The sequence below is a fragment of the Chamaea fasciata genome, unplaced genomic scaffold (assembly GCF_029207755.1).
Source record: "Chamaea fasciata isolate MVZ Bird 193981 ecotype frontalis unplaced genomic scaffold, bChaFas1.0.hap1 SCAF_390, whole genome shotgun sequence".
Lineage (NCBI taxonomy): Eukaryota > Metazoa > Chordata > Aves > Passeriformes > Sylviidae > Chamaea > Chamaea fasciata.
In genome coordinates this window covers 42,097-57,356 of record NW_027094475.1, presented here as the reverse complement: position 1 = coordinate 57,356, position 15,260 = coordinate 42,097, and the positions used below count along the sequence as shown (strand labels likewise).

The 15,260-nt window shown below is 55.6% G+C and overlaps 2 long non-coding RNA genes across 2 annotated transcripts; both read left to right on the top strand.

The window, feature by feature from the left end:
* Positions 1–4,241: 4,241 nt before the first annotated feature.
* On the top strand, positions 4,242–5,761 carry LOC136305385 (uncharacterized). The gene is made up of 3 exons (XR_010725312.1): positions 4,242–4,360; positions 4,573–4,748; positions 5,586–5,761. It is a non-coding gene; the product is annotated as an uncharacterized lncRNA (long non-coding RNA).
* A 6,535-nt stretch (positions 5,762–12,296) lies between these two features.
* On the top strand, positions 12,297–13,970 carry LOC136305386 (uncharacterized). The gene is made up of 3 exons (XR_010725313.1): positions 12,297–12,515; positions 12,677–12,742; positions 13,809–13,970. It is a non-coding gene; the product is annotated as an uncharacterized lncRNA (long non-coding RNA).
* The last annotated feature ends 1,290 nt before the right edge of the window (positions 13,971–15,260 follow it).

Sequence of the window (15,260 nt, the reverse complement as noted above, 5' to 3'; positions counted from 1 at the left end):
TCCCTGGGGTGCCCTGGCTGTCCCTTCGGTGTCCCTGGGGGTGCCCTGGCTGTCCCCTTCGTGTCCCTGGGGGTGCCCTGGGTGTCCCTGTGGGTGCCCTGCCTGTCCCCTTGGTGTCCTTGTGGGTGCCTTGGGTGTCCCTGGGGTGCCCTGGCTGTCCCCTATGTGTCCCTGGATGTGCCTTGGCTATCCCCTAGGTGTCCCTGGGGGTGCCCTGGCTGTCCCCTGGGTGTCCCTGGGGTGCCCTAGGTGTGCCCCTGCTGTCCCTGGGGGTGCCCAGGCTGTCCCCTAGGTGTCCCTGGGGTGCCCTGGCTGTCCCTGGGGTGCCCTGGCTATCCCCTAGGTGTCCCTGGGGTGCCGTGGCTGTCCCCTATGTGTCCCTGGGGGTGCCCTGGCTGTCCCCTAGGTGTCCCTGGAGGTGCCCTGGCTGTCCCCTTGGTGTCCCTGGGGGTGCCCTGGCATTCCCTGGGGTGCCCTGGCTGTCCCCTAGGTGTCCCTGGGGGTGCCCTGGCTGTCCCTGGTGTGCCCTGGCTGTCTCCTACGTGTCCCTGGGGGTGCCCAGGGTGTCCCTGGGGGTGCCCAGGCTGTCTCCTAGGTGTCCCTGGGGTGCCCTGGCTGTCCCTGGGGTGCCCTGGCTGTCCCCTAGGTGTCCCTGGGGTGCCGTGGCTGTCCCCTATGTGTCCCTGGAGGTGCCCTGGCTGTCCCCTTGGTGTCCCTGGGGGTGCCCTGGCATTCCCTGGGGTGCCCTGGCTGTCCCCTAGGTGTCCCTGGGGGTGCCCTGGCTGTCCCTGGGGTGCCCTGGCTGTCCCCTATGTGTCCCTGGGGGCGCCCTGGCTGTCCCTGTGGTGCCCTGGCTGTCCCTGGGGTGCCGTGGCAGCCCCCTTGGTGTCCCTGGGGGTGCCCTGGCTGTCCCTGGGGGTGCCGTGGGTGTCCCTGGGGGTGCCCTGGCTGTCCCTGGGGTGCCCTGGCTGTCCCCTAGGTGTCCCTTGGGGTGCCCTGGCTGTCCCCTAGGTATCCCTGGGGGTGCCCTTGCTGTCTCTGGAGTGCCCTGCCTGTCCCCTAGGTGTCCCTGGGGTGCCCTGGCTGTCCCCTATGTGTCCCTGGATGTGCCCTGGCTATCCCCTTGGTGTCCCTGGGGGTGCCCTGGCTTTCTCCTAGGTGTCCCTAGGGTGCCCTGGCTGTCCCCTAGCTGTCCCTGGGGGCGCCCTGGCTGTCCCTGGGGTGCCCTGGCTGTCCCCTAGGTGTCCCTGGGGTGCCGTGGCTGTCCCCTTGGTGTCCTTGGGGGTGCCCTGGCTGTCCCTGGGGTGCCCTGGCTGTCCCCTAGGTGTTCCTGGGGGTGTCCTGGCTGTCCCTGGGGGTGCCCTGGCTGTCCCCTAGGTGTCCCTGGGGGTGCTCTGGCTGTCCCCTAGGTGTTCCTGGGGGTGTCCTGGCTGTCCCTGGGGTGCTCTGGCTGTCCCTGGGGGTGCCCTGGCTGTCCCCTAGGTGTCCCTGGGGGTGCTCTGGCTGTCCCCTAGGTATCCCTGGGGGTGCCCTGGCTGTCTCTGGAGTACCCTGGCTGTCCCCTTCGTGTCCCTGGGGGTGCCCTGGGTGTCCCTGGGGTGCCCTAGGGGCGCCCCGGCTGTCCCTGGGGTGCCCTGGCTGTCCCCTAGGTGTCCCTGGGGTGCCGTGGCTGTCCCCTATGTGTCCCTGGGGATGCCCTGGCTGTCCCCTAGGTGTCCCTGGAGGTGCCCTGGCTGTCCCCTTGGTGTCCCTGGGGGTGCCCTGGCATTCCCTGGGGTGCCCTGGCTGTCCCCTAGGTGTCCCTTGGGGTGCCCTGGGTGTCCCTGGGGGTGCCCTGGCTATCGCCTAGGTGTCCCTGGGGGTGCCCTGGCTGTCCCCTATGTGTCCCTGGGGTGCCCTGCCTGTCCCCTAGGTGTCCCTGGGGGTGCCCTGGCTGTCCCCTAGGTGTCCCTGTCTCGCTCGTATCCTCGACTCCGCCTCCGGCGCCATGGTGACACCCCTCCCAGTCTGGACCAGTGTGGCCACACCCCCTCCCCTGGGGCCATTGGACCCATCCCAGTATAGACCAGTAAGGCACCGTGTGCCCACCATCGACCCCCACACGCCTGCCAGTTCATCCCAGTCCACTCACCGTCCATCCCAATTCTCTCTGATCACCCTCCCAGTGCTCCCAGTCCATCCCAGTCCCGCAGGTGCTGGTGCTTGTGGCTTGATCAGCTGGTGCCTGTCCGCAACATGGAGCGGGTCAAACGAGGCCTCAGGGGGGGGGGGGGGGCGGATTTTTGGGGGTCCTGGGGGTCCCGAGTTGTCCTGGAGGGGTTTGGGGGGTTTTGGGGGGTCTGGGGGGAGTCCTGGGGGCTGCTTTGGGTGTTTTTGGGGGATCTTCGGGAGGTTTGGGCAGCCCATTTGAGGCATCAAAGGAACCTGAGGAGGGTTTTGCGGGCTCCTGGAGGTCGGGGGGGCCCTGGGGGTGGTTTGGGGGGCACTGGGGGGTTCCAGCCCGTGACCCCCCCCCGTTTTTGACCCCCCCCCCCCCCGAGCTGTTTCGGTCTCATCGACGCCCTCCTGAAGCCCAAGGGGGGGTGGGCGCTGGGCCCCCCCCGCTGTCCCCTCCCCTGCCACCCCCGCGACGCCCTGCAGGTGAGGGACCCCCAAAAACCCCTCCCCAGACCCCAAATTCACCCCTGGGACCCCGAAAAACCCCCCAAACCTCTCCCCGGACCCCAAATTCACCCCTGAAGCCCCAAAAAACCCCCAATCCCCTCCCCATGAAACCCAAATCCACCCTTGGGACCCCCCAAAACCTCCCCAGGACCCCAGATCCACACCGGGACCCCCAAATCCATCCCTTGGACCCCCAAAAACCCCCAAATCCATCCCTGGGACCCCCCAAAACCTCCCTCCAAACCCCAAATTCACCCCTCGGACCTCCAGAATCCTTCCACAGGACCCCTCAGGGGTCGTTCCCCACGAAAAAGGGCGGGAAACGTGAGGGGAGAAAAAGGGCGGGAAACGTGAGGGGAGAAAAAGGGCGGGATCAAGTGGGGAGATCAGTGGAATATTGGGGGGGGTCAGTGACGCTGAGGGAAGATCAATGGAATATTGGGGGGGCATCAATGACATTGGGGGGGTCAGTGACACTCGGGTGGGGATCAATGATGCTGTGGGGGGGTCGATGTCAGAGGTTATCAGAGGAAATCGCCGCCGCCGTCCTCCCGTGCCCAGAGCCCCGGCAGGACCCCAGCGCAGCTCCGGCTGCAGGCGGAGCAGGAGCGGCTCCTGCCGCCCGCAGCGATCCCGGTCCCGATCCCGACCGCAACGCCAGCTTGGGCCTCAGGCCCCGAGACCCACAGCCCGCCCGCCGGGGGGGGCCGCACCGCTCGGGAGCCGCAGCCGACACTGACAGGACCCGAACCAGAACGCCCGCTCCCATTCCCGGCCCCGCCTGGCTCCGCGCAGGGCCGCGAGCAACCTCGGCTCGGCTCGGCTCGGCTCAGCTGCGAGGGGCGGGGCGGGGTCGCGGGCGATGGTCCCGCCCCCAAGCCGGGGCGTGCTCGGGGCGGAGCCGGGGCGGGCTCGGGGCGGAGCCGGGGCGGGCTCGGGGCGGATCCGGGGCGGGCTCGGGGCGGATCAGGGGCGGATCCGGGGCGGGCTCGGGGCGGATCCGGGGCGGGCTCGGGGCGGAGCCGGGGCGGGCTCGGGGCGGAGCCGGGGCGGGCTCGGGGCGGAGCCGGGGCGGGCTCGGGGCGGAGCCGGGGCGGAGCCGGGGCGGGCTCGGGGTGGGCTCGGGGCGGAGCAGGGGCAGAGCCGGGGCGGGCTCGGGGCGGGGCCGGGGCGGAGCCGGGGCTCTGTGAGGCGGGGCCGGAGGCAGCCGGGGCCGGGCAGTACCGGGGGCGCGGCTTCAGGGGCGCGGGGCGGGTCCCAAGTGCACGGCGCCGGGACCCCAGCGGGGCGTTCCTCACCGAGCCCATAGAGCAGCAGCTACTTCCGCCACCCTTTTGAATCCCCGCGATTGGCGGGCTCGCTGAGGCATCGGCAGTGCTGATTGGACAGCGGGCCCCGGGAACCGCCCCCGCCCCCCGGCCCGCGCTGAGGGCCCGGGGCCTCCGCCCTCAGACCGGCTCCGGCTCCAACCCGGCCCGGGCTCTGCTCCGGTCCCCCCGGCCCGCCCTGAGGGCCCGGGGGCTCTGCCCCGAGACCGGCCTTGCCCCTCCCCGCCTCGCCCTGTAGTAGATTTCTGTTTGGTTTGTGGGAAGAAACAGGTGTGAGAAGTGAGATTTGTGCTGGAGAGGTGCTGCTGGGAAGAAAGGATGGAGTAAATCTGCTCCGAGGATGTGCGATGAAGAATTCAGGGTCAGAGGTGGGCAGTATTTATAAACTGTCTCCATATTTCCCTGTATCTCTGGGTGTTTGGATTGAGCCTGGGATTGTCAGCTATGTTATAAACAAGCCAACCCGGCTACTGAACTCCCAATGAACGTTTGGAAACCCTTGCACAGAAAGACAAGGTAGTAATGATTCCAAAGGAGAAAATGTAAATGAAGGGTAACGATTGCTGGGAAATTTCCTTAGGAATTGTGAACCTCACACAAACGGAATTTAGGAGGTGGAATCCCAGTTTCAGCCTTGGGCACGTGCAGGAGAAGAGGGATCCTTATTCACAGCAAGGAAAGCCCGGTGCCCCAGCGTGTCAGTGCACACAGTGCAATGTCCAGGAAATGAGCGGCAGGGACTGGCAGCAGCTGCAGGTGAGAGCTGTCACAGGCTGATTGAGGGGACAGAGCAGCCCCAGGTGAGAGCTGTCACACTGATGAGGGGACAGAGCAGCCCCAGGTGAGAGCTGTCACACTGATGAGGGGACAGGTGGAAGCTGTAAAGGATAACGAGGGGGCGGGTCCTGCCAGCACTGCTTTAAGAGGGGAGCCCGAGCTCAGTTTGGCACGGAGCTGCGGGAGGAGAGGGGTTTATGCTGGGCTCCCAGGTGAGGCTCATGGAAGGATGGTGAGTTCTTCTCACAGGGGCTGGGGGAGGCCTTGGGCGTGGAACATTACTTCAGGAGGTGCTGAGGGACAAACCTTTGTGCCGAGCAGCAGCAGCACAAAAGGTTGAAATAAGTTTTGGTTTGGCATGTAGTGATGGGATTGGCGTCTATGGTGTGCTAGTGTTATCTAAAGGTTTAAACTTTAATGTTTATTTTTAAAGCTTTAAGTTAATGAATTAATATAGGTTGCAAGACATGGGCTTTTTCCTTTTTATTTGGCTAGTGGGAGGTCTTTAACTTTGGGGGCGCTCTGGGTATATGTTCTGGAGTATTATTGAGGGGATTGGACGTGGGGTTGTTTTTATTATATTCAGTAGTTTGACTGGGGGTGATAAGAGTTGGCTTTTTTTGCTGGAATTTTTTTGGGGTTGTCTGTTTGAAAATTTATGTATTTATGCAGTTAAGTGTAGTGGTGTTTCCGGTGTAACTCTTCAGCTTATGTTATTGTTTGTGTGTTTGAGGTGGTCCACTTGTCTTACGCCCTGACCGATTGGCCAACAGATCTGCTGAGATCATACATCGATGTTTGTTTTATTTCTTGTAGCCGAATAAGAGACAGCAGCCCGGTGACAGCAGGAAATTCCCAGAGGGCGAGGCGGCCTTCTGTGGCACCCGACATGGATTCTCATCCCCAGACGTCCAAGAGATAAGTGGAGGGTTCAGAGCCACAGAGGGGATGAAAGTGGAGTGCTGGGTCAGGACTTGTCAGGAGGGGTTTTTGAGTCAGGTTTGGAGATAGGGATGTCCAAGATGTGCCAATTGAGAGTACAGGTGTACCAGCCCGACCCAAACCCGAAGGAGTAGCCCTAAAGACATGCCCGTTTCCCTGAGTGCGGGTACAGGCAGGAGCCCTTATGCAGGACAATGCCAGAAGGCCTGGCTGCGAGGTGTAGGGCTCTAAAGAAGTTGGGTTTAGAAGGGGGGAGGTGTAGCCACACACACAGAGGCTGAGGTAAAGGACTCAAGGACTAGAGGACACACGGTGAAAACCAGGGGAACAGGCTAGGATACAAGTCAGAGTACAGGTGTAGCGGCCCTCACAGCACTGCTACCAGCACACTTCCCCTGAGAGCAGGTGCAGGCAGCAGCCCTAGTGCAGGAACACACCAGAAGCTCTGACCTGTGCAGACACTGTCAGGCTAGGGCCAGGCAGGAAGCGATAGTGGGGAGCAGGATCCAACAGGGCTGGGGATAACGGGGGTTTCCCGCCCCACCCACCCTGGGATTCCCTGTCTCTCCGCAGCCGGTGGAAGTGCTCCTGATTTCCCTCTCGAGGCGGCGGTTGGTAAGGCTTCGTGCCTTTTGCCACCGCAAAGAGTTCGGCTCTGTCAGCCTCTGCCCTGTCTCAGGGCCACGTTTAGGGTAGGCAGGGAACAACTGTGGATGTACCTGTCCTGCGTGCGGGACAGCTCTTGGGACCCTAACGGTGCAGAGCGTCCCCGGCTGCAAGGTCTAGGGCTCTGAAGAAGCAGGGTTCAGAAGGGGGGAGGTTACAGTGATACACGCAGAGGCTGAGGTAAAGGACTCAAGGACTAGAGAACACACAGTGAAAATCAGGGGTACAGCCTAGGATACAAGTCAGAGTACAGGCATCCCGGCCCTCACAGCGCTGCTGCCAACACTGTTTCCCTGAGAGCAGGTGCAGGCAGCAATCCTAACGCAAGACAAGGCCAGAAGTCCTGAGAGGTGCAGGCAGTAACCCTAAGCTAGGGCCAGGCAGGAAGTGACAGTGGTGGGGCCGAGTCCACAGGGTTGAGGTTCACCGGGGATGTCCACCCTGCGTTCCTGTCCTGCTCTGACCGGGGATGCTCACAGCCCTAATGGAGGCCACGGTGGGTGGGCTCAGTGCCAGTAATGCCTCTAAGGCTTTGGCGCTGCGAGCGTCGGCCTCCGAGCTCAGCTGAAGCACGCACGGGGCCCGAGGACCCGGTCCTGCTTAAGAGACGGTGAGTAGCAGAGCTGCTGGTTTTTGGCTGATGTGCAGCTAAGATTATGCTTTGATGTTTGGTTTTCTTTATTGTAGCTGACTAGGAGACAGCAGGCAAGTGACAGGAGGAATTTCCCAGAGGCATAGGCGGCCTTCTTTGGGACCCAGCGTGGATTCACCTCCCCAGACATCTGAGAGATAAGTGGAGGGCTCGGAACTAGGGAGAGGATGAAAGCAGGGTGCCAGGGCAGGGGTCAGCGGGAGGGATTTTTTGAGTCGGGTTTGGAGATGGGGATGTCCCAGATGTGACCCCTTAGGCTACAATAAGGGAAAGTCTCATTCTGGATCACAGTGCTGAGGTGTGCAGGGCAGAGCAGTCCCAGGGTGTGTTGTGTCTGTTGTGCACTTTGTGTCTTTTGGGTGTCTTGTCTTTTCCTTTAGTCTTTTCAGGCGCCTGTCAAAACCTCTGGCATCAGTCTTAGCATTTCTGATCTCTGTGCTCCTCAGCCAGGTGCCTTTGTCTCAGCTGCTCGGACACTCATCAGAATCCATCTCTCTTCACAAGCATCCAGTCCGATGCCTTTTCAGGTCTTGTTCTGAGCTGTGCTGACAGCCGTGCACCGCCCTGATCCATTCCGGCGGGTTAGGTCTTGTGAGAATGCAAAGACAGTTCGAGGATTCTGACCGTAGGATTCTCGGGCATCCATCTCTGCGTTTCTTGGGATAAGTCATCCCGATGGCATCTTGTTCCTGCAGGGTTCTCTGAGCCTGGCCAGCTCACCTTCAGTCTCACCTCGGTCATCTCATTCCGAGTTCTCTGGACCCTCAGGGTCATTCTTCTTGCCCAGAGTTTTCTGTCCCTGTTGCGTCCCCTCGTTTGTCCTGTGCTGTGTCACGGGTGTTGGTGTGTGTTTGGCCGGGAGCTGCTCTGCCTTGCTGCTCAGTCTGGGTGTAGGGGTACGAGGGTAATAGTGCCGGGGGCTTGAAATTTGTGATGTGGGGTGTAGTTAGACTGTAGAGGGTATTCCTAGATTGCCACAAGATGTGTGGAGCTGTCAAGGTATCCTGCAGCACTCTGACTTTTGTCCGAACTTTCTTTCAGATGCAGAGGGATGAAATCTGTGGCAGAGCCCCCCAGTCTGGGTGAGGGGCTCCCCTGAGAAGGTCAGTCACTGTTTTGATTTGCAGGGGAGGTGTAAATGATGGCTGTGTTACATCTCTGTTCTTTGTCTTTATTTTTAGGTGGTAAAGCCGGATCTCAGCAGTCAAGCTGACGTGGGCGAGGTGAGCAGCGATGGGTGGACAGAAGCAGTTGCTATTGTTCAAGCCTCACTCGCTGGTGCAACTCTAAGCCTCCGTTATTGTGTGTTTTAGGGAGTCCACTCGCAGGAGGCCGAGCTCCCCTCTCACCAACCGGACGACAGACCCGGGTCACCTCACCCGTGAGCCCTCCGGGAGCATTCCAGGAGTCTGTGATGGAGCCTTGATCTTCTCCTTGTGAAGGCCCCATCCAGGTAGTCTTGGATAACGGGCGAGGAGTTGAGGTGAGTCAGGGAGGAGAAGGAGGGATGGTCCCCTCAAGTTCCAGCGCTGCCACGTCACCTTGTCTGCTCTTTACCCAGGCAGACCCTGCGACGCCGGCGTTGGCCTCTGAGCGCAGCTGAAGCACGGGGCCGAGGACACGGGCAAGCTTAGGAGACAGTGAGTAGCAGAATTGTCGGGTTTTGGGTGATGGGCTGCCAAGATTATGCTTTGATGTTTGGTTTTCTTTATTGTAGCTGTGTAGGAGACAACAGCCCAGCAACAGCAGGAATTTCCCTGAGGGAGAGGCGGCCTTCTTTGCCACCCAGCGTGGATTCACCTCCCTAGACGTCCGAGAGATAAGTGGAGGGCTCGGAGCCAGGGAGGGCTTGAAAGCGGGGTGTGGGATCAGGGGCCACCGGGAGGGATTTTTTGAGTCATTTTTGGTGACAGGGATGTCCAAGAAGTGACCGCTTAGGCTACAGAAAGTCTCATTCTGGATCAGAGTGCCGAGGTGTGCCGGGCAGAGCAGTCCTGGTGTGTGTTGTGTCACTTGTCTGTTGTGCACTCTGTCTGTTTGGTGTCTTGTCTTTTCCTTTTGTCCTTTGAGGGGCCTATCAAAACCCCTGGCATCAGTCTTAGCATTTCTGATCTCTGTGCTCCTCAGCCAGGTGCCTTTGTCTCAGCTGCTCGGACACTCATCAGAATCCATCTCTCTTCACAAGCATCCAGTCCGATGCCTTTTCAGGTCTTGTTCTGAGCTGTACTGACAGCCGTGCACCGCCCTGATCCATTCCGGCGGGTTAGGTCTTGTGAGAATGCAAAGGCAGGTAGAGGATTCTGACCGTAGGATTCTCGGGCATCCATCTCTGCATTTCTTGGGATAAGTCATCCCGATGGCATCTTGTTCCTGCAGGGTTCTCTGAGCCTGGCCAGCTCACCTTCAGTCTCGCCTCGGTCATCTCATTCCGAGTTCTCTGGACCCTCAGGGTCATTCTTCTTGCCAGAGTTTTCTATCCCTGTTGTGTCCCCTCGTTTGTCCTGTGCTGTGTCACGGGTGTTGGTGTGTGTTTGGCCGGGAGCTGCTCTGCCTTGATGCTCAGTCTGGGTGTAGGGGTACGAGGGTAATAGTGCCGGGGGCTTGAAATTTGTGATGTGGAGTGTAGCAGGGCTGTCGAGGGTATTCCTAGATTTCCACAAGATATGTGGAGCTGTCAAGGTATCCTGCCGCACTCTGACTGTTGTTCTGACTTTCTTTCAGATGCAGGTGGATGAAATCTGTGGCAGAGCCCCCCATCCTGGGTGAGGGGGCTCCCCTGAGAAGGTCGGTCACTGTTTTGATTTGCAGGGGAGGTGTAAATGGTGGCCGTGTTACAGCTCTGTTCTTTGTCTTTATTTTTAGACCAGACCCTGCGACGCCGGCGTTGGCCTCTGAGCGCAGCTGAAGCACAGGGCCGAGGACACAGGCAAGCTTAGGAGACTGTGAGTAGCAGAATTGCTGGTTTCTGGCTGATGTGCTGCTAAGAGCACAGGGTCACGTTTAGTTCTCTTTATTGTAGCTGACGAGGAGACACCAGCCTGGTCACAGCAGGAATTTCCCCGAGGGAGAGGCAGCCTTCTTTGGGACCCGGCGTGGATGCACCTCCCCAGACATCTGAGAGATAAGTGGAGAGCTCAGAGCCGTAGAGGGCATGAAAGAAGAGTGTGGGGTCACTAGCAAGGTTTTTTGAGTCAGGTTTGAAGACAGGGATGTCTAAGCTGTGACCCCTTAGGTTTCATCCAGGGAGAGTCTCATTCTGGATCACAGTGCCGAGGTGTGCAGGGCAGAGCAGTCCTGGTGTGTGTTGTGTCTGTTGTGCACTCTGTGTCTTGGGTGTCTTGTGTGTGCTGTCTTTTCCCTTAGCCCTTCAGGGGCCTGTCAAAACCTCTGGCATCAGTCTTAGCATTTCTGATCTCTGTGCTGCTCAGGCAGGTGCCTTTGTCTCAGCTGCTCGGACACTCATCAGAATCCATCTCTCTTCACAAGCATCCAGTCCGATGCCTTTTCAGGTCTTGTTCTGAGCTGTACTGACAGCCGTGCACCGCCCTGATCCATTCCGGCGGGTTAGGTCTTGTGAGAATGCAAAGACAGGTAGAGGATTCTGACCGTAGGGTTCTCGGGCATCCATCTCTGCATTTCTTGGGATAAGTCATCCCGATGGCATCTTGTTCCTGCAGGGTTCTCTGAGCCTGGCCAGCTCACCTTCCATCTTACCTCGGTCATCTCATTCCGAGTTCTCTGGACCCTCAGGGTCATTCTTCTTGCCAGAGTTTTCTGTCCCTGTTGTGTCCCCTCGTTTGTCCTGTGCTGTGTCACGGGTGTTGGTGTGTGTTTGGCCTGGAGCTGCTCTGCCTTGATGCTCAGTCTGGGTGTGGGGGTAATAGGATAATAGTGCTGGGGGCTTGAAATTTGTGATGTGGGGTGTAGTTAGACTGTAGAGGGTATTCCTAGATTGCCACAAGATGTGTGGAGCTGTCAAGGTATCCTGCAGCACTCTGACTTTTGTCCCAACTTTCTTTCAGATGCAGAGGGATGAAATCCGTGGCAGAGCCCCCCATCCTGGGTGAGGGGCTCCCCTGAGAAGATCGATCGCTATTCAAGGTGAGAGTCACATATTTCACATTTTTTGGCACTCCAGTGCAGGCCACCTGCATTTACAGCTTGAAACAGGTGAGTCCCTTGGTAACCCCTGGGCAGCAGCTGGAGCCTGCTCCGGGCTGGGCTGAGGGAGCAAACACTTGTGGCTGACACAGCTCCACACTGGGGGTACTTGGGAAAACACCTGCCTTGTCCTGGATTGTTTTTTTTTTGAGCTTTTGACAAGGTTTTAGTCATCACCTTGGTAAAAATAAATGGTAAGGACTGAAAACATGAGAGGCTGGCAGGTTATATGCACGAAAGACAACTTTTTTTTTCTTAAATATTTGTGCAACCTATATCTTAATTTTGAGACTCTTTTTTGGTCAACTTTATTGTAAAACCCCCTTATTTTCAAGTTAGCTGCTTCAATAATGAATTTGTTTTACAAATACCCGCTAATGTCCGAAGGTTAAAGCACTAACACCAACATCCCACCTCTTTTATTTTTGCAGCAAAATTTTATCTTTACTAAACTTGAAACTTGATGTTTTTGCAGGTAGTAAGTTAAAGAAGGTGTTTATCTGCCCATCACTGATAGTCAGGGTCATGAAGAAATTGCTCTAGTGTTCTAAAATAAATGCAGATTTTTAGGCCTCTCCCATTCTCTCTGACTAGCAGCATGTGAATTGATTTTTGATCTCCTTTCTGTTGGTGTCTGTGGGTTTTAAGCTGCATGGAGAAGGTGTCTGTGGACATGGCACCCAGGGAATGGTGCTGGGAAGGGCAGGATGGAAAGGAGCTACTCAGGAATCCAGAGCAGCAGTGGAGTGGGAGCTGGTGCTGCTGCCTCAGTCACACCCTCCTGGACAGTCTGTGCAGTGATAATATTCCTACTTTCCTTCCTGAACCTGGGGTTGGAGGAGAACAGGAGTCTTGGCATTGTTGGAAAGGGGAACTCCAGGGAAAAACTGCTGTTTGTGTCCTCAGAGAGCAGTGGGAAGAGCCTGGGAGAAATCCTGGCTGGCTGAGGGATCCTTGTGTCCCCTCAGGAATAAATCCCTGCGTCTCCTCAGACCTGCTGGTTTGCAGTAGAGTTTGGGCACCTTTCGCTGCAGCTGTGGTTCTTAATAACTGGAAGTCCATGGATTGCTGGGCGATTCCCATAAGTTCTCCTATTTTGTCGGAGCTGCACGGTGAGGTCAGCATTCTGATGGAGGCCCTGGCACAGCTGCCAAGGGCAAGGAACGTGGAGCATCCCGGGGCTTCTCCCGCCCGAGTTTCTCCCGGAGCGTGCTGCGTGTCGTGCCGGATGTTTAACCCGGGTTTGGGGTGTTCTCCTGCAGTCCCAGCTCTGACTGCTGCCCCTGAGCCCCGGCCTTGCTCGGTCCCAGCACTGAACCTGGCAGGTGGGTGTGCTTTTCCAGCCCTTTAATCCCACGGGCAATCCCAGATTCCCGGAGCTCCCCGAGGCACAGCCTGGCCTCCCTCCCTGGGAGCTGCATTTCAGTCTGCCTGGACCAAGGACATCCTGTTTGAGACTTTATTCCTGTTGCTTTTCCTCTTCCAGGTTGTGGGCAAAAAGGAGAGAGCCAGTAGGAAGTGAAGCCACTGGAAGGCCTTATCCCAGTCCAAGGTTGGATAGGAGTAACTGGACCTGTTGAATTCCCACTTCCCTTTAAATCAGAGCAGAGGAAGCAGATTTTAAATCATCATTCCATGAACTTTCACCAACTTCATGACTCTTGCAAAAGTTTTCAATGTTAGAAATTCCTGAGCTTGTTTTCCAGGCAAGCTTGGATTTAGATGTTATTCCTTCCTTTTATTTGAAGGAATAACTCTGATTTTCTCTCTGATTTTAGTAAGGGAATATTTATTTATTCCAATTTTCCATCCTAATTGGAATTCTTGCACCTTGTAGAGCACATTTCCAAGGAAATTTACCCAATTAATGTTGGTAAATCAGGAATTGTCCAGCACCATCTCCACAAAATTCTGTGAATTCCCAAGAAAACGTTGAAGTATTTATTTGCCATGATTCATCTCTTTGTAAAGTTCAATTTACTGCATTTTTAATTACATAAATGCCATTAAAACCTGAATCCAGGCCTAGCTGCTGTTCCTTGGACACAGGGGGCTGGTTCTTTCCTACCTTGGCACATTTGGGTGTTTGTCCAAAATGAGCTTCCCACTAAAATAGAATTTGTTTCCAAGCAAAAGTGGGAATTGTCTAGAAAACCTTCTGTTCTGGGGGGCACTGGGTTTGTTTCCCTTATTGCTGCATAATTGAGGAAAGCCATGGTGCTTTTTTAGGCAGTGGCAGGAGGTGAAAGCTGCATTTATTTAATTTTGTATTTTATTTCTTGTTATTTTTGTATTTTTATGCTCTTTTGTTGTGGTTTCTCATGTTGCGTTTTGTGGTTTTTCAAAGACTTTTTCTTCCGTTTTTTAATTTTTATATTTTTTTCTTTAGCTATTTATTTACTTGTTAAAACTACTTTTAGTTTTTTATTTTAATTTTTTGTTTAAATTTTTTTTCCACTTTTTTGTTACTTTGAAATTTTTTTCTTTTGGTATTTTAATTTTATTTATTATTTTCTATAGTTTTGGTTTATTTTTTCATGTTTTCTTTGTTCCTTTTTTTTTTTCCCCATACTCTTTCTTCCCCCGGGCGCCTGGGGGTTTGGCTGTTGGCAAGAAAGATGAGAAATGACCTCCGTGCCCGCTGGACGTCGGGATGTCATAGAGAGCGCAGTTGGCAAAAGCTCTGTATTTTCTGCTCCATAAAACTCCTGAAGGGAGAAAGCTGTGACCACCGTGGTGCCGTTTTTTCCTTCCCAGCCCCGACCAGGTCTCCTCCTACCCGTGCACAGTGTTACCAGCAGCAGCCTGCTGTCCAGGCTGTCGAGGCGTATTTCAGAGGGGGCAATAAAAACAAAGTAGACGTTTTATTTTGAACTCTCCGACCCTGCTTGTTTATTAGCAAAGAACTCCAAAACAAAGCGAACAAAAAAAGAAAACCCACAAACTAAACTCCCCCGCAACCCACCAAAAAAAAACCATAGAGAAAGAGAAAACATGCCCATATTATTTGAATAAAGATTAAAACTTTACCCCTTAGAAAACCAGGCTCATTTAATTCAAATTAATTGTGTTTCTGATGTGTTAGGTTAATGAATTCATCTAGTGTAAAATATCGTTTAAAATATAAACAAACGAATTAAAAAATAATGAAAAAGAAAAATAACAAAAAGTATAGGATATGAAAAATAATATAAATAATAAATACACAATATATTATTACATACTACACGTTTTATAAATATATATAATATACATAATATAAACATCTATAATGTACATAATCATGATATTTCAATGAAATGTATTATTATTTATAACATTACATAATAAATAATAAATTATTTTATATATCACTTTCTATACTTAATATATATAATAAATATAATAGTATAATAAACATAATACATGATGTATAATGTACATAATATAAAAGCTGAATGGTAATGATTAATGTAAATATCAGAATCACAAAGATAAAAAATATTGAAATAGAGCCTGAACGAAAGGCTTTTTTGTTTCGGTCTGGTTGCTGGCAGGGCTCTCGCAGGTGTGCTCGGGGGTCTTTTGGGCCATTTATTCCGGAGGCTGTTCGGAAGGGCATTTCTGGGCACGTTCGTTTATGGCTCCGCTCCGCGCCGCCGCGCGGCAGTGCTGCCACCCTGTGGGCAGAGAGCGGTAGTGCAGCTTCCCCCCCGCCCGGGCCGCCCGATCTGTGCGGCAATGCTGCCACCCTGTGGGCAAAGAGCGGTAGTGCAGCTGTCCCTCCCGCCCGGCCCGCCCGATCTGTGCGGCAATGCTGCCATCGTGTGGGCAAACAGCGGTAGTGCAGCTGTCCCTCCCGCCCGTCCCGCCTGATCTGTGCGGCAATGCTGCCACCCTGTGGGCAAAGAGCGGTAGTGCAGCTTCCCCCCCGCCCGGCCCGCCCGATCTGTGCGGCAATGCTGCCACCGTGTGGGCAAACAGCGGTAGTGCAGCTGTCCCTCCCGCCCGTCCCGCCTGATCTGTGCGGCAATGCTGCCATCGTGTGGGCAAAGAGCGGTAGTGCAGCTGTCCCTCCCGCCCGTCCCGCC